The following is a 17,440-nucleotide window of genomic DNA, read 5'->3' on the forward strand; positions in this document are numbered from 1 at the left end:
TTCGACGGCCAACACCGCGGTGCCTGGTGTGTCTGCTGTGCCGTGCGTGTGATCATTGCTTGTACAGCCCTCTCGCAGTGTCTGGAGCAAGTATGGTGGGTCTGACACACCGGTGTCAATGTGTTCTTCTTTCCATTTCCAAGAGTGTAGCTAACACTTGGTTTAAGAAACATGGAACAAGATTGTATACATGGAAGAACCCGGGTGATACTGACAGGTTTCAGATAGATTATATAATGGTAAGACAGAGATTTAGGTATCAGGTTTTAAATTATGAGAAATTTCCAGGGGCAGATGTTGACTCTGATCACGATCTATTGGTTGTGACCTGTAGATAAATACTGAAGATACTGCAAAAAGGAATACAAAAGTCTCAAAAACGAGATCGACAGGAAGTGCAAAATTGCTTAGCAGAGATGGCTAGAGGACAAACGTAAGGATGTAGAGGCTTATCTCACAAGGGGTAAGATAGATACTGCCTACAGGAAAATTAAAGAGACCTTTGGAGATAAGAGAACCACTTGTATGAACATCAAGAGCTCAGATGGAAACCCAGTTATATGTAAAGAAGTGAAAGCAGAAAGGTGGAAGGAGTATATAGAGGTTCCATACAAGGCCGATGTACTTGAGGACAATATTCTGGAAACGGAAGAGAATGTAGATCAAGACGATATGGGAGATACGATCTTGCGTGAAGAGTTTGACACAGCACTGAAAGACCTGAGTCGAAACAAGGCCCCCGGAGTGGACAACATTTCATTGGAACTACTGACGGCATTGGCAGAGCCAGTCCTGACAAAATTCTACCATCTGATGAGCAAGATGTATGAAACAGACGAAATACCCCCACACTTCAAGAAGAATATAATAATTCCAATCCCAAAGAAAGCAGGTGTTGACAGTTGTGAAAATTACCGAACAATCAGTTTAATAAGCCACAGCTACAAAATACTAACACGAATACTTTACAGACGAATGGAAAAACTAGTAGAGGCCGACCTCGGGGAAGATCTGTTTGGATTCCGTAGAAATACTGGAACACGTGAGGCAATACTGACCTTACAACTAACCTTAGGAGAAAGATTAAGGAAAGGCAAGCCTACGTTTCTAGCAGTTGTAGACTTAGAGAAAGCTTTTGACAATGTTGACTGGAATACTCCCTTTCAAATTCTAAAGGTGGCAAGGGTAAGATACAGGGAGCGAAAGGCTATTTACAATTTGTACAGAGACCAGATGGCAGTTATAAGAGTCGAGTGGCATGAAAGGGCAGCTGTAGTTGGGAAGGGAGTGAGACAGGTTTGTAGTCTCTCCCCGATGTTATACAGTCTGTATATTGAGCAAGCACTAAAGGAAACAAAAGAAAAATTTGGAGTTGGTATTACAATCCATCGAGAAGAAATCAAATCTTTAAGGTTCGCCGATGACATTGGAATTCTGTCAGAGACAGCAAAGTACTTGGAAGAGCAGTTGAATGGAATGGACAATGTCTTAAAAGGAGAATATAAGATGAACATCAACAAAATCAAAACTAGGATAATGGAATGTTGTCGAATTAAGTCGGGTGATGCTGAGGGAATTAGAATAGGAAATGAGAAACATAAAGTAGTAAAGGAGTTTTGCTTTTTTGGGAGCAAAATAACTGATTATGGGCGAGGTAGAGAGGATATAAAATGTAGACTGGCAATGGGAAGGAAAGCGTTTCCAAAGAAGAGAAATTTGTTAACATCGAGTATAGATTTAAGTGTCAGGAAGTCATTTCTGAAGGTATTTGAATGGAAGTGAAACATGGACGATATATAGTTTGGACAAGAAGAGAATAGAAACTTTCGAAACGTCGTGCTACAGAAGAATGCTGAAGATTAATTTGGTAGATCACATAACTAATGAGGAAGTATTGAATAGGATTGGGGAGAAGAGAAGTTTGTGGCACAACTTGACCAGAAGAAGGGATCGGTTAGTAGGACATGGTCTGAGGCATCAAGGGATCTCCAATTTAGTATTGGAGGGCAGCGTGGAGGGTAAAAATCGTAGAGGGAGACCAAGAGATGAATACACTAAGTAGATTCAGGAAGATGTAGCTTTCAGAAGGTACTGGGAGATGAAGAAGGTTACACAAGATAGAGTAGCATGGAGAGCTGCATCAAACCAGTCTCAGGACTGAAGACCACAATAATACCACAGTACTTTCATTCGTTGTCAACATTAACGATATCTGGCGTTTTTAATTCCCAGTGAGACACAGATCTATTTGCGAGATGACTGTATGTTCAAGATGTTATTCCGTGCAGCTGGTGGAGAAATATTCGGCAGTTCACGTCTCTTTGTGTGCAGTCAACAACGATATGTGTGGGGCTCTATTCCCAGTGAGCACTGAACTCTTCGTCATGTTATTTCGAGTGCAAACATGATCACATGTCGCTGCTGGTGCAAAAAACCCATATTTAACGTTCGTGTACTCTAGAATATATCAGCGATAGGTGCCGGTTTGGAGTTATGGGAAGGAAAAAATTTATGTTTCGTCTTGTCATTTCAGTGAAAACATCTAGCTACGGCCTCGAAATTCCGATATGTCACAGTTCACTGTGCTTCGATATCAACCCGATTAGGTTCTGGGTTGGAATCCCTGTCCAACACAAAGCTTTACGTCATGGCATTTCAAGTAAGTTACTTGTGAAGAAGCAATATTTAACATGTCTCGTAGTTCGTTAACAGGGACAATAGATGCTGGGTAGGAATTCGCATCTGTTAAAAATGTTTGCGTTATGTAATTTAAAGTTGATATTCGCTAACTGATACTGTCTAAAATCGAGGTATATCACTCGCTGTATGCTTGATCAGGAATGACTGTCAGTTTCCGTCAGTCACGAAATCTTTGCTTAGTCTGCATGATCTGGGTTTGAATCCATATGCAAAACGAGACGGTTCGTCGTGTCATTCGAGGTTCATACATATTCTGAACTAGCTGCTCGTGAATAACTTAAATTTTTAATGTAATTTTGTGTTAAATAATAAGTACAGTATGTTTCTTTGAAGAGGAAATCATGAATACGACGAACGTACTACGTGTATTACCTATGTGACGTAACAATGTGAGTGGTAACATTTCAGGCATATAATTTTTTGTAAGAAATGTTAACTTACAAGGCTTAAGGACAGTCTTATCTGTGATAAGGTGGTCCCTGATATTTGTAGCATCGTGGTATTACTTTACATCTTGGGTTACTGCGATACAAAGCAGTTCTTTCTAGTGGTGACTTGTCGGAACCATTCTCAATAGTCAAACGACTGTACCAAGGAGCGATTAGAGGACCTGCTAAACACCAGATTTCAAGAAGAGTGTAGTAATTCAGTTCCAAAGAAAGGAGGTGCTGATAGTTGTGAAATTTACCGAACTATCAGCTTAAGAAATTATGGTTGCAAATACTAAAACGAATCCTTCACAGAAAAATGGAAAAGCAGATAGAAGCCGATCTCAAGGATAATCTGCTTGTATCTCGGAGAATCGTAGGGACATGTTAGGGAATACTGATCCTACGGCTTCCACATAAGATAAACCTACATTTACATAATTTGTAGACTTAGAGAAAGCGTTTGAAAATGTTGACTGAAAACTCTCATTAAAATACTGAAAGTGGTAGGGTTGAAATACAGGGATACAGGGAGCGAAAGGCTATTTACAATTCGCACAGAAACCAGGTAGCAGTTGCAAGAGTCGAAAGAAGGTAAGTGGAGCAATGGTTGAAAAAGGGTTGAGACAGTGGATGTAGCCTATCCCTGATGTTATTCGATATGTATACCTACGTTTCTAGCAGTTGTAGACTTAGAGAAAGCTTTTGACAATGTTGACTGGAATACTCTCTTTCAAATTCTAAAGGTGGCAGGGGTAAAATACAGGGAGCGAAAGTCTATTTACAATTTGTACAGAAACAAGATGGCATTTATAAGAGTCGAGGGACATGAAAGGGAAACAGTGGTTGGCAAGGGAGTGAGACAGGTTGTAGCCTCTCTCCGATGCTATTCAATCTGTATATTGAGCAAGTAGTAAGGGAAACAAAAGAAAAATATGGAATAGGAATTAAAATCCAGGGAGAAGAAATAAAAACTCTGAGGTTTGCCGATGACATTGTAATTCTGTCAGAGACTACAGAGGGCTTGAGAAGAGCAGTTGAACGGAATGGACAGTGTCTTGAAAGGAGGATGTAAGGTGAACTTCAACAAAAGAAAAACAAGGATACTGAAATGTAGTTGATTTAAATCAGGTGATGCAGAGGGAATTAGATTACAATATGAGACATATAGTGTAGTAGATGAACTTTGCTATTTGGGAAGCAAACTAACTGATGATGATTGAAGTAGGGAGCATATAAAATCTAGACTGTCAAAGGCAAGAAATGAATGTCTGCAGAAGAGAAATTTGTTAACATGGAGTATAGATTTAAACATCAGGAAATCGTTTCTGAAAGTATTTGTGTGGAGAGTAGCCATATATGGAAGTGAAACATGGACGATGAACAGTTTAGACAAAAAGAGTATAGAAGCTTTTGAGATGTGGTGCTGCAGAGGAATGCTCAAGATTATATGGGTAGATCATGTAACTAATGAGGAGATACTGAAAAGAACTGTGACTAAAAGAAATTTGTGGTACAACATGGCCAAAAGAAGGGATCCGTTAGCAGGACACATTCTGAGACATTGAGGGATCACTAGTTTAGTAATGGAGGGAGGCGTGGGGCGTACAAATCGTGGAGTAGACCAAGAGATGAATGCAGTAAGCAGATTTAAAAGAATGTAGGTTGCGGTAGTTACACTGTTGTGAAGAGGCTTCCACAAGGTAGAGTAGCATGGAGAGCTGCATGAAACCAAACTTTGGACTGAAGACCACAACAACAACATGGTCTCAGTTCCAAGTTATGTTATTTGGCAGAGACACATTATGCGAAAGTTACTTTCTTCCTTAAGTTTTTCACACCAGCATAGATTCACACTCGAGATAACGTGAATTCTATACAGTGTGGTAGTACTTCACAATGCCAGACGGAACAAACAGCACATATACGACGTTCAAGGAAGATTTAGAAAGCAGATTGTATTCTGTGGCACTGGCCGTAAATTTGTGCTTCATTAATCTTATTGTGGAGAGCATTTTAAGATCATGACAACATGATATCTACACTGCGTTTGTCTCTATAGTAACTACATTGATTAATCTGTTAGGCTTTTTGACAGATGATCATTATTTTGACTTAGGCTGTTAACGGATTTATTCACCACGATCGCGATTTTGGACTGTTATATCATTTTGAAATGAGAGCTCATTGTAAAGTGTGATAATGTATGGCTCGTTTTGAGAGGACACAATCCTCGTCTAAGGTGCCGGCCTGGCTGGCCGAGCGGTTCTAGGCGCTTCAGTCTGGAACCGCGCAACCGCTACAGTCGCAGGTTCTAATTCTGCCTCGGGCATGAATGCGTGTGCTGTTACTTATGCTAATTAGGTTTAATTAGTTCTAAGTTCTATGGGACTGATGACCTAAGATGTTAAGTCCCATAGTGTTCAGAGCCATTTGAACCTCGTCTAAGCTATGTTTACATATTCCATATATTTAATAAGACGTTCCTTTACTTAAATGATGGGTACCCCTGACATATTATGCACATGGACTGTTCTAATATGGTAGACGAAAGTATCCCGTAAAAACGAACGATTCATTGACATACTTCATAGTGAATTACCACTTGATAGTGTGATAAGGGGTCGAAATTGCTGTTGTGCCAAATAATTACATTTAGTAACTCTGTGCGGGAAATGTCCCTTTTTAAACGAAGTGTCTTTCACATATATATGAGCAATGAGAATACACCACATGTCCACTTCAGTTGATGTGCACAAGAACATACTTTTCGGTACGACGTTGAAGTAAGTGGTGTTGTGAAGAACTGAAAATATTTACCTCTGAAAAGACATTAAAACAGATGTTACTCTTAATGGAACATCGCTATTTAGTAGTGTAACACAACTACAATTCCAATTAAGAGACGCTATGGTTATATTCTCCATTTACTGATGGTTGTGTTGATATGATCTGTCCACTAATATGAGTTAGGTAAACTATACGACTCCAAACAAAGTAGACAACCTTCTTACTAAAACAGTCGGAGTAGTAAAGCAGCAGTGTATCATTAGAGTCGTCTATAAAATTCTGCTACTGTCTGAGTGATTGGAGATGCAGTATGCAGCCCTGTGTTCATCAGTATTCTGTAGCCAGATTCTACCTGCAGTCATCTAGTCACGTCCAGTCTATCTGGAGTTGTGCCATGCGCGCTGCTGGAGAGGCGACGGGAAAGGGGGGGAGGGGGAAGGAAGGGGAGGGGGAAATGCTGCCGGCGGCAGTTTGGCCCGCTGCTGGGCGGTTCCGACCACTCCGCAAATTGAATTAGGCGCGCCAGCCAAAAGGCCAGATGCCCTGCCAAGGCAGCAGTGGACACACGGGACAAGGGGGGGGCGGGATCTCTGCGAAAGGTGCTTCATATGAGCGGACAATGCGCTGTGCTTGCCGGCGGTGTCACTTGCTCACGCATTTACTTACTGGAGAGTACAGATGGACTCATCTCATGCATACTGGCTGATCAAAAAGTCAGTATAAATTTGAAAACTGAATAAATCATGGAATGATGTAGATAGAGAGGTACAAATTGACACACATGCTCCATAGTACTGAACGTATGTGTGCAAACGTGCATGTATTGTACAGGTGACGCATGTCATATTATTGGATTGAGTCCATGACTGTTGCAGAAGGTCGGTCAATAAAGTCACGTTGAGTGCTATTTGTGGATGACTCTTGAGTCGTTGTCCGATGATGTCCCGTATGTTCCCGACTGGAGACGGATCTGGCCAAGACAACAAGTCAACATTATATAGTGTATGGTGGGTTACAACAGCGGTAATGACATAGGGTTCTATTAGAACCAAAAAAATACAAAAGTTCAAAAAATGTCCGACAGATGGCGCTTCATCTGATCAGAATAGCAATAATCAACATAACAAAGTAAGACAAAGCAAAGATGATGTTCTTCACAGGAAATGGTCAATATGTCCACCACCATTGCTCAACAATAGCTATAGTCGAGGAATAATGTTGTGAACAGCACTGTAAAGCATATCCGGAGACATTGGCGTCGGATGTTGTCTTTCAGCATCCCTAGAGATACTCTTGCGACTTCAGGTAACCCCAAAGCCAATAGTAACACGGACTGAGGTCTGAGGACCTGGGAGGCCAAGCATGACGAAAGTGGCTGCTAAGCAGACGATCATCACCATACGACGCGCGCAAGAGATCCTTCACGCGTCTAGCAATAAGGGGTGGTTCTAATAACACCCCATGTCATTACAAGCATTTGTGTTAATTTTAACCTCTCTATCTACATTATTCCGTGGTTTATTAAGTTTTCAAATTTATACTGGATTTTTGACCACCCGGTATATAGTCGCTGATGCACAGTTTATTTGGAGTTCCCTTCTGTGGCCTTCATCTAACCTATACTTCTCTCAATTATTTTAATAGTTATATCTTCCATGTTGGTTCTACACTGACGGAAAAAAGTCGCAACAACGAAAGACAATTGATGTGGAGTAGAGATATTTCGAGAATACATTTCGCTAGGTGACATACTTCAGTGATTAACATTTTAAAATCAGAGGTTAATGTAATCACGATATATGCCACTGAAAGTGTGAGACGCTGGTACATTAACAGCAGTTGCAACCTCCAGAGTACTGAACGTAAGTGTGCAAACGTGCATGTATTGTACAGGTGAGGCATGTCATATTATTGGATGGAGTCCATGACTGTTGCAGAAGGTCGATCAATAAAGTCACGTTGAGTGCTATTTGTGGATGACTCTTCAGTCGTTGTCCGATGATGTCCCGTATGTTCCCGACTGGAGACGGATCTGGCCAAGACAACAAGTCGACAATATATAGTATATGGTGGGTTACAACAGCGGTAATTGGGCGAACGTTGTACTATTGGAAAACATCCGCTGGAACGCTCTTCTTGAATGGCAAAACAACAGGTTGAATCACCAGACTGCTGGACAAATTTGTGACCAGGGTGTTCGGGATAACCACTAGAGTTTTCCTGCAGCCTAACGAAGTCGCCCACCAGACCGAAACTACAGGTGTATGTCCAGTGGGTCTAGCACACAGACAAGCTGGTGGCAGGCCCTCATGTGGCCTACTTAGAAACAACACACGACCATCTATGGCCCCAGGGCAAAACCAGCTTATATCAGCAACACAGCGGACGAACACCCGGCGCTCGACCCCTCATGAGCTAACACTTGATACCAGTGAAGACGCAGATGGAGGTGGTTTTGGGTCAGTGGAATGCATGCTACGTGACGTATCGCTCGGAACTGTCCTTAAAGTAACCGACTTGTTGTAACAGTTGCTTGTGTCACTGTGGTGCCAGTTACTGCTCTAATTATCGAATTACTGCTACAGATATCAGTATGATGTGGCAGAGCAATACGCCGAACACGGTAGACTTCATTCTCGGTAATGCCACGTGGCCGGCTATAGCCCGGTCATCTTGCGACGATATATTCGCGTGAAGTCTTTCTGCAATATCGCAAAAGGATCATCCAGGTCCACGTAACCTTACTGTATGACCTCGTTAGGACTCAGCGAAGTATTGATAAGTTGCTTTAAAGACATTCTTGACTGACGTTAACTCATCCTGTCCACCGCAAAGGTACTAACGCTCTCGAACGTTAGAGTGTGTGTTTTAAGCGAAGCTGATTTGCATTTATTCGTGGCACTACTAGAGCCAGTCTTATCCGATGCGTACGAGTTTTGAATAGACATCATCTTTTAGATGTAGAAACTGGCTACAAACTTTCGTATATGTAGCAGAATTCCTCACTGATGTTACTATTTCTTTTCCGTCTGTGTATATTGGGTATGTCAAGACAGGGTATAAAGTCCTTCGACTGAGAACTAGCATAGAGTATCACCTGTATGAATCCTTTGCTGCCTTACGGGCGTTGCAAGCAACACTTCTCATGAAAGAAGGAAGTCTTGGATTTCTAGCAACATTTCGTCCATCTGTAGCCACTCTGTTCCCTCAAATCCATAACGTTTTCACACAACGAAGTCCTATCGGCATGCTGTGCCTCTTCCTAGCTAGTACCTCACATGCAGTAATCGTCCTCTTCCGGAATTTCTAATGTTGTCACTATAGATCCCTTTAACGTAACCTCCTCCGTGTCAAAATTATCTGCTTTGACAGGTATTGCCTTGCCTTTTTCCCTTTCTTGTATGCATACAATTTTTACCTAACAACACGCTGCATCCAAAGATCAATCATGGCGTTATACTGAAGGAGAAAGTCTCATCGTAGTATGCTGCCATTGTCCTCCGTTACATGAGACACCACTTTTACAAGCTGCCTGAACTTGGTTGTCCCAAATTTAAAAATTACCATTATCGCCCCAGACGCTATATACCGATATCCCGTACCCTCTGCTAATTTTAAAGTGGTGTTTCCCATTGCTTCTTACACACTAAATCTCTAGAGGCCACCGAGATACGCACCCCAATATCATACAATAAATTCTACTTCTTAGAATCTTCTATACACATTATGGCACATTTATTTTCCGCATTCGCATTTATTGCATTTTCTTTTACTAAGAACACGTTTCGTCGGTTCTTGGTTTCCCTTCTATGTTTAATTGGGGCTATTTGTCACCCACGCCACCCCTACAACTATTCCACACGCTTACAATTACTTGCGCAAAGCCGCTGACAGTTCACACAACCCCTATCATTCCGTGGTTGGCAGAACTGCCACTGCACACATCCTGCACATTCACATTTAAGGACTTTACACGTATATTCGTTGCAAACACGTTTAGACGTCGTCTAAATTTTGCGTGGAGATCCCGAGGTGCAACAGTGCGTACCCCCTAGATATTTCTGATTCTAAACTCATGAGGAAAGCATTGAGTGCCTTCTGCTCGACTTGGTGCAACAAAAAATTCATTGCCACATCACTCTGTGTCAATCCAGACGTATGCACACCTGTTCTAATCCTGCACGCAAAATCCCCTATAGCTTCATTTGGCCTCTTAGAAATTACATTTAACTTCTCATGAAAAACGGCGCACTGTTCTGCTTCTTATATTTTTGCGCAACCGCTTGCTTGAGCTGCTCAAAAGTTTCACCTTTTCCACTCGTCTGTTTGCCTTACAATGGAATTCGCTTCTCCCGAATGGCACACTCTTGGTATCTGCAACAATCGTTTGGCTGTCCATCCCCCTATAGCAGCCGATGACAAGAGATCGTCTGCAAACTATAGCACAGCCTCTGACGTCCTACTGGGGAATGGAGTAAGAAGGTTCACAGAGAGCTGAATGTACCTATGGAGTCGGCGATTTCCTTATCCTTCAGCGATAGCTTAATATTCGAAAAAGTATTCTCTGCTTTTAAACACGTTTTCTGATCAACTAACGATTATGTGGTTTAAAATGGATCAAAAGTAGTCTAGACCTCAAGAAAGCACGTATTTACAATTTTTTGTATCGTTGAATGCGACCATCTACTGATTATTTATCCAATGACAGTAGGTGGTGGTGTCGAACAGAACAGGTGTTAAAGCTCCACGAATGTTACATGCTCATGCTGAGTCACTACATCTGTTCCATTTACGTAACTATCATCATGCTATAAATGGTCTGAAGATAGTCAGATTCTGACCTAGACCAGTAAGCATTGGGAATAAATGTTTTATTGAGGTCACAATTGATTTTAATTTATTTGTAAGATGCTTTAGCCAGACCCCTGTTTCTCCATGATAAATGTTCAAAAAAATTAATGACTGAATCTGTGACACTTTGTGTATGTGACCTCGCTTATGTTTATGAACAACCCAACAATAATAATAACACAATAGTCCTTAGTTAATATCAGTACCCTAAAAAGATTTTAGATCTAATCCTAAACCACCAGTAATTCCTGCTTTGTCTTGACATATGGCCAAATCGATAATAAATAAAACAGACAACTGCCATAGATTAGGCACAATAAGCAGATTGTCCTTGTAAATTACACTGAGCCAATAAAACGAGCTTTAGCCATTGCTCCTTAGAATTGCTCTTAGACTGGGAGACGTCTACCCGTACCTGTGGCTTCGCCAAGTTTCCGTTATGATGAGATATAATTCTCGACCTAATAACTAACTTTCTTCAAAACACTAACAATAGTCTCACAACGAAGATAGATCAGGTTACGATTTGGACGTGAGGCTGCACGGAATGGTATACCATCTGCTAACCGTTGGTGATGGCGTCAGCTCAAACCGAAGATACAGCAGGCTGTGATTTGGACGCGAGGATACGCGGAGTGCTATACCCTCCGCTCTAAATCGGTGATGGCGTCAGCTCAAAACGAAGATACAGCAGGCTGCGATTGGGACGTGAGGCTGCATGGAGCGCTATACCCTTCGCTGCCCATCGGTAATGGTGTCAGCTCAAAACAAAGATAAAGCAGGCTGCGATTTGTACGTGAAGCTACACGGAGAGGTATACCCTCTGCTGCCCATCGGTGATGGCGTCAGCTCAAAACGAAGATACAGCAGGTTGCGATTTGGGCGTGAATCTGCTAAGAGTGCTGTACCCTCTAATGTCCATCGGTGATGGTGTCTGCTCAAAACGAAGATACAGCAGGCCGCGATTTGGACGTGAGACTGCATGGAGTGGTCTACCGTCTGCTGTCCATCGGTGATGGCGTCAGCTGGAAACGAAGATACAGCAGGCTGCGATTTGGATGTGCGGCTACACTGAGTGCTATACCCTCCTCTGTCCATCGGTGATGGCGTCAGCAGGAAACGAAGATACAGGAGGCTGCGATTTGGACGTGAGGCTGCACGGAGTGCCAACCCTCCTCTGTCCATCGGTGATGGCTTTAGCTCAAAACGAAGATACACATGGCTGCGATTTGGACGTGAGGTTGCATGGAGTGCTATACCCTCCGCTGTCCATCGGTGATGGCGTCAGCTCAAACGAAGATACAGCAGGCCGTGATTTGGACGTGAGGTAGCATGGAGAGCTATACTCTCCTCTGTCCATCGGTAATGGTGTCATCTCAAAACAAAGATACAGCAGGCTGCGATTTGTACGTGAAGCTACATAGAGAGGTATACCCTTTGCTGCCCATCGGTGATGGCGTCTGCTCAAAACTAAGATACAGCAGGCTGCAATTTGGACGTGAGGCTGCACGGTTTGGTATACTCTCTGCTGTCCATTGGAGATGGTGTCAGTTCAAAATGAAAATACAGCAGGCTGCGGTTTACACGTGAGAGTGCATGGAGTGCTCTACCAATGCTGTCCATCGGTGATGGCGTCAGCTCAAAACGAAGATACAGTAGGTTGCGTTATGGACGTGAGACTACATGGAGGAGTCTACACTCTGCTGTCCATCGGTGAGAGCGTCAGCAGGAAACGAAGATACATCTGGCTGCGATTTGGATGTGAGGCTGCACAGAGTGCTATCCTCTCCACTGTCTATCGGTGATGGCGTCAGCTCGGAACGAAGATACATCAGGCTGCGATTTGGACGTGAGACTACACGGTGTGCTATACCCTCCGCTGTCCATCGGTGATGGCGTCAGCTCAAACCGAAGATACAGGAGGCTGCGATTTGGAATTGAGGCTGCATGGAATGCTATACCCTCCACTGTCCATCAGTGATGGCGTCAGCTCAAAACGAAGAAATAGCAGGCTGCGATTTGGAAGTGAGGCTGCATGGAGTGCTATACCCTCTGCTGTCCATCGGTAATGGTGTTAGCTCAAAACAAAGATACAGCAGGCTGCAATTTGCATGTGAGTTTGCTCGGAATGCTATAAACTCCGCTATCCATCGGTGATGGCGTCAGCTCAAAACGAAGATACAGGAGGCTGCGATTTGTACGTGAGGCTGCACGGAGTGGTATACCCTCTGCTGTCCATCGGTGATGGCGTCAGCTCAAAATGAAGATACAGCAGGCTCCAATTTGGATGGGAGGTGGCATGGAGTGGTATACCCTCCACTGTGTATCTCTGATGGCTTGAGCTAAAAACTAACATAGAGCAGGCTTAGTTTTGGACGTGAGGCTGCACCGAGTGGTATAATCTCCGCTGTCCGTCGTTGATGGCGTCAGTTCAAAACGAAGATAGAGCAGGCTGGGATTGGGACGTGAGGCTGTCGGAGATCTATACCCTCCCTGTCCATCGGTGATGGTGTTAGCTCAAAACCAAGATAGAGCAGGCAATTAATTGGACTTGAGGCTGCATGGAGTAGTATACCCTCCATTGTCCATCGGTGAAGGCATCAACTTAAAACGAAGATACAGAAGCAGCGATTGGGACATGAGGCTACAAGCAGTGCTATCTGCTCCGCTGTCCATCGGTGATGGCGTTAGCTCAAAACGAAGATACAGCAGGCTGCAATTTGGATGTGAGATTGCTCGGAATGCTATAAACTCCGCTGTCCATCGGTGATGGCGTCAGCTCAAAACGAAGATACAGGAGGCTGCGATTTGTACGTGAGGCTGCACGGAGTGGTATACCTTCTGCTGTCCATCGGTGATGGCGTCAGCTGAAAACGAAGATACAGCAGGCTGCGATTTGGTCATGAGAAAGCACGGAGTTGTGTACCCTCTGTTGTCCATTGGTGATGGCGTCAGCTGAAAACGAAGATACAGCAGGCTGCGATTTGGTCATGAGACAGCACGGAGTTGTGTACCCTCTGTTGTCCATCGGTGATGGCGTCAGCTAAAAACGAAGATACCGCAGGCAACGATTTGGACTTGAGGCTGCACGGTGTGGTATACCCTCTGCTGTCCATTGGTGGTGGGGTCAGTTCAAAACAAGGATACACCAGGCTGCGATTTGCACGTGAGAGTGCATGGAGTGGTCTACCCATGCTGTCCATCGGTGAGGGCGTCAGCTACAAATGGAGATACAGCAGGCTGCGTTATGGACGTGAGACTACCTGGAGGAGTCTACACTCTGCTGTCCATCGTCGTTAGCGTCTGCTGAAAACGAAGACGCAGAAGGCTGCGATTTGGATGTGAGATTGCACAGAGCGCTATCGCCTCCGCTGTCTATCGGTGATGCCGTCAGGTCAGAACGAAGATACAACTGGCTGCGATTTGGACGTGAGTTTACATGGAGTGCTATACAATCTGCTGTCCATCGGAGATGGCGTCAGCTGAAAAAGAAGATACTGCAGGCTGCAATTTGGACTCGAGGCTGCATTGAGTAATATACCGTCCGCTGTCCATCAGTGATGGCGTCAGCTCAAATTGAAGATACAGCAGGCTCCGATTTGGATGCGAGGCGGCATGGAGTGGTATACCCTCTGCTGTTCATCACTGATGGCGTGAGCTAAAAACGTAGGTAGAGCATGCTGCGTTTTGGACGTCAGGCTGCACCTAGTAATATACCCTCCACTGTCCATCGGTGATGGCGTCTGCTCAGAACGAAGATACAGCAGGCTGTGATTTGTACCTGATGCTGCACGGAGGGCTATACCCTCCGCTATCCAACGGTGATTTTGTCAGCTCAAAACGAAGATACAGCAGGCTGTCATTTGGACATGAGACTGTCTGGAGTGGTCTACCCTCCGCTGTCCATGGGTGATGGCGTCAGCTCAAAACGAAGATACAGGAGGCTGCGATTTAAACGTGAGGCTACACGGAGTGGTATACCCTCTGCTGTCCATCGGTGATGGTGTCAGCTGAAAACGAAGATACAGCAGGCTGCGATTGGGACGTGAGCCTGTACGGAGTGCTATACCCTCCGCTGTCCATTGGTGATGGTGTTACATCAAAACCAAGATACAGCAGGGTGTTAATTGGACTTGAGGCTGCATGGAGTGGTATACCCTCCACTGTCCATCGGTGAAGACGTCAACTTAAAACGAAGATACAGAAGCAGCGACTGGGACATGAGGCTGTACACAGTGCTATCCACTCCGCTGTCCATCGGTGATGGCGTTAGCTCAAAACGAGGATACAGATGGCTGCGATTTGGGACGTGAGGTTGCACGGAGTGCTATACACTCTGCTGTCCATCGGAGATGGCGTCAGCTGAAACGTAGATACAGCTGGCAGCGATTTGGACGTGAGGCTGCACGGAGTGCTATACCCTACAGTGTCCATCGGTGATGGCGTCAGCTCAAAGCGAAGATACAGCAGGCTGCGATTTGGACATGATTCTGCACGGTGTGGTATACCCTCTGGTGTCCATCGGTGATGGCGTCAGCTGAAAACGGAAATACAGCAGGCTGCGATTTGGATGTGAGGCTGCACGGAGTGCTATCCCCTCCACTGTCCATCGGTGATTGCGTTAGCTCAAAAAGAAGAAACAGCAGCCTGCGATTTGGACGTGAGGCTGCACAGGGTGCTATACCCTCCGCTGTCCATCGGTGATGGCGTCAGCTCAAAACGAAGATACAGGAGGCTGCGATTTGGAATTGAGGCTGCATGGAATGCTATACCCTCCACTGTCCATCAGTGATGGCGTCAGCTCAAAACGAAGAAACAGCAGGCTGCGATTTGGAAGTGAGGCTGCATGGAGTGCTATACCCTCTGCTGTCCATCGGTAATGGTGTTAGCTCAAAACAAAGATACAGCAGGCTGCAATTTGGATGTGAGTTTGCTCGGAATGCTATAAACTCCGCTGTCCATCGGTGATGGCGTCAGCTCAAGACGAAGATACAGGAGGGTGCGAATTGGACGTGAGGCTGCACGGGGTGGTATACCCTCTGCTGTCCATCGGTGATGGCGTCAGCAGAAAACGTAGATACAGCTAGCTGCGATTTAGACGTGAGGCTGCAGAGAGTCCTACACCCTCCGGTGTCCATTGTTGATGACATTAGCTCAAAATGAAGATAAACATGGCAGCGATTTGGACGTGAGGCTGCACGGGGTGCTATACACTCCGCTGTCCATTGGTGATGGCGTCAGCTTGAAACGCAGATACAGGAGGCTGCGATTTGGTCATGAGACAGCACGAAGTTGTCTAGCCTCTGTTGTCCATCGGTGATAGCATCAGCTAAAAACGAAGCATAGCAGGCTATGATTTGGACTTGAGGCTGCACGGTGTGGTATACTATCTGCTGTCCATCGGAGATGGCGTCAGCTGAAAAAGAAGATACTGCAGGCTGAAATTTGGACTCGAGGCTGCATTGAGTAATATACCGTCCGCTATCCAATGGTGATGGCGTCAGCTCAAAACGAAGATACAGCAGGCTGTCATTTATACGTGAGACTGTCTGGAGTGGTCTACCCTCCGCTCTCCATGGGTGATGGCGTCAGCTCAAAGCGAAGATACAGGAGGCTGCGATTAGGACGTGAGGCTGCATGGAGTGCTATACCCTCCGTTGTCCAGTGGTAATGGTGTCAGCTCAAAACAAAGATACAGCAGGCTGCAATTAGGATGTGAGTTTGCTCGGAATGCTATAAACTATGCTGTCCAACGGTGATGGCGTCAGCTCTTGACGAAGGTACAGGAGGCTGCGATTTGGACGTGAGGCTGCACGGAGTGGTATACCCTCTGCTGTCCATCGGTGATGGCGTCAGCTGAAAACGTAGATACAGCTGGATGCGAATTGCACGTGAGGCTGCACGGAGTGCTATACCCTCCGGTGTCCATCGGTGATGGCGACAGCTCCAAACGAAGATACAGCAGGCTGTGATTTGGTCATAATTCTGCACGGTGTGGCATACCCTCTGCTGTCCATCGGTGATGGCGTCAGCTGAAAACGGAAATACAGCAGGCTGCGATTTGGACATGAGGCTGCACAGAGTGCTATCCCCCTCCGCTGTCCATTGGTGATGACGTTAGCTCAAAACGAAGATACAGATGGCAGCGATTTGGACATGAGGCTGCACGGGGTGCTATACACTCCGCTGTCCATTGGTGATGGCGTCAGCTCGAAACACAGATGCAGGAGGCAGCGATTTGGACGTGAGGCTGCATGGAGTGCTATACCCTCCGCTGTCCATTAGTGATGGCGTCAACTCAAAACGAAAAAACAGCAGGCAGCGATTTTGACGTGAGGCTGCATGGAGTGCTATACCCTCCGCTGTCCATCGGTAATGGTGTCAGCTCAAAACAAAAATACAGCAGGCTGCGATTTGTACATGAAGCTGCTCGGAGTGGTATACCCTCTGCTGTACATTGGTGATAGCGTCAGCTCTAAATGAATATACAGCAAGTTTTTATTTGGGCGTGAAGCTGCACTGAGTGCTATACACTCCGTTGTCCATCGATGAAGGCGTCAGCTCAAAACGAAGATACAGCAGGCTACGATTTGGACTTGAGGCTGCACGGTGTGTTATACCCTCTGCTGTCCATTGGTGGTGGGGTCAGTTCAAAACAAGGTTACAATAGG

Source organism: Schistocerca gregaria, chromosome 7 (genome assembly GCF_023897955.1).
Source record: "Schistocerca gregaria isolate iqSchGreg1 chromosome 7, iqSchGreg1.2, whole genome shotgun sequence".
NCBI lineage: Eukaryota > Metazoa > Arthropoda > Insecta > Orthoptera > Acrididae > Schistocerca > Schistocerca gregaria.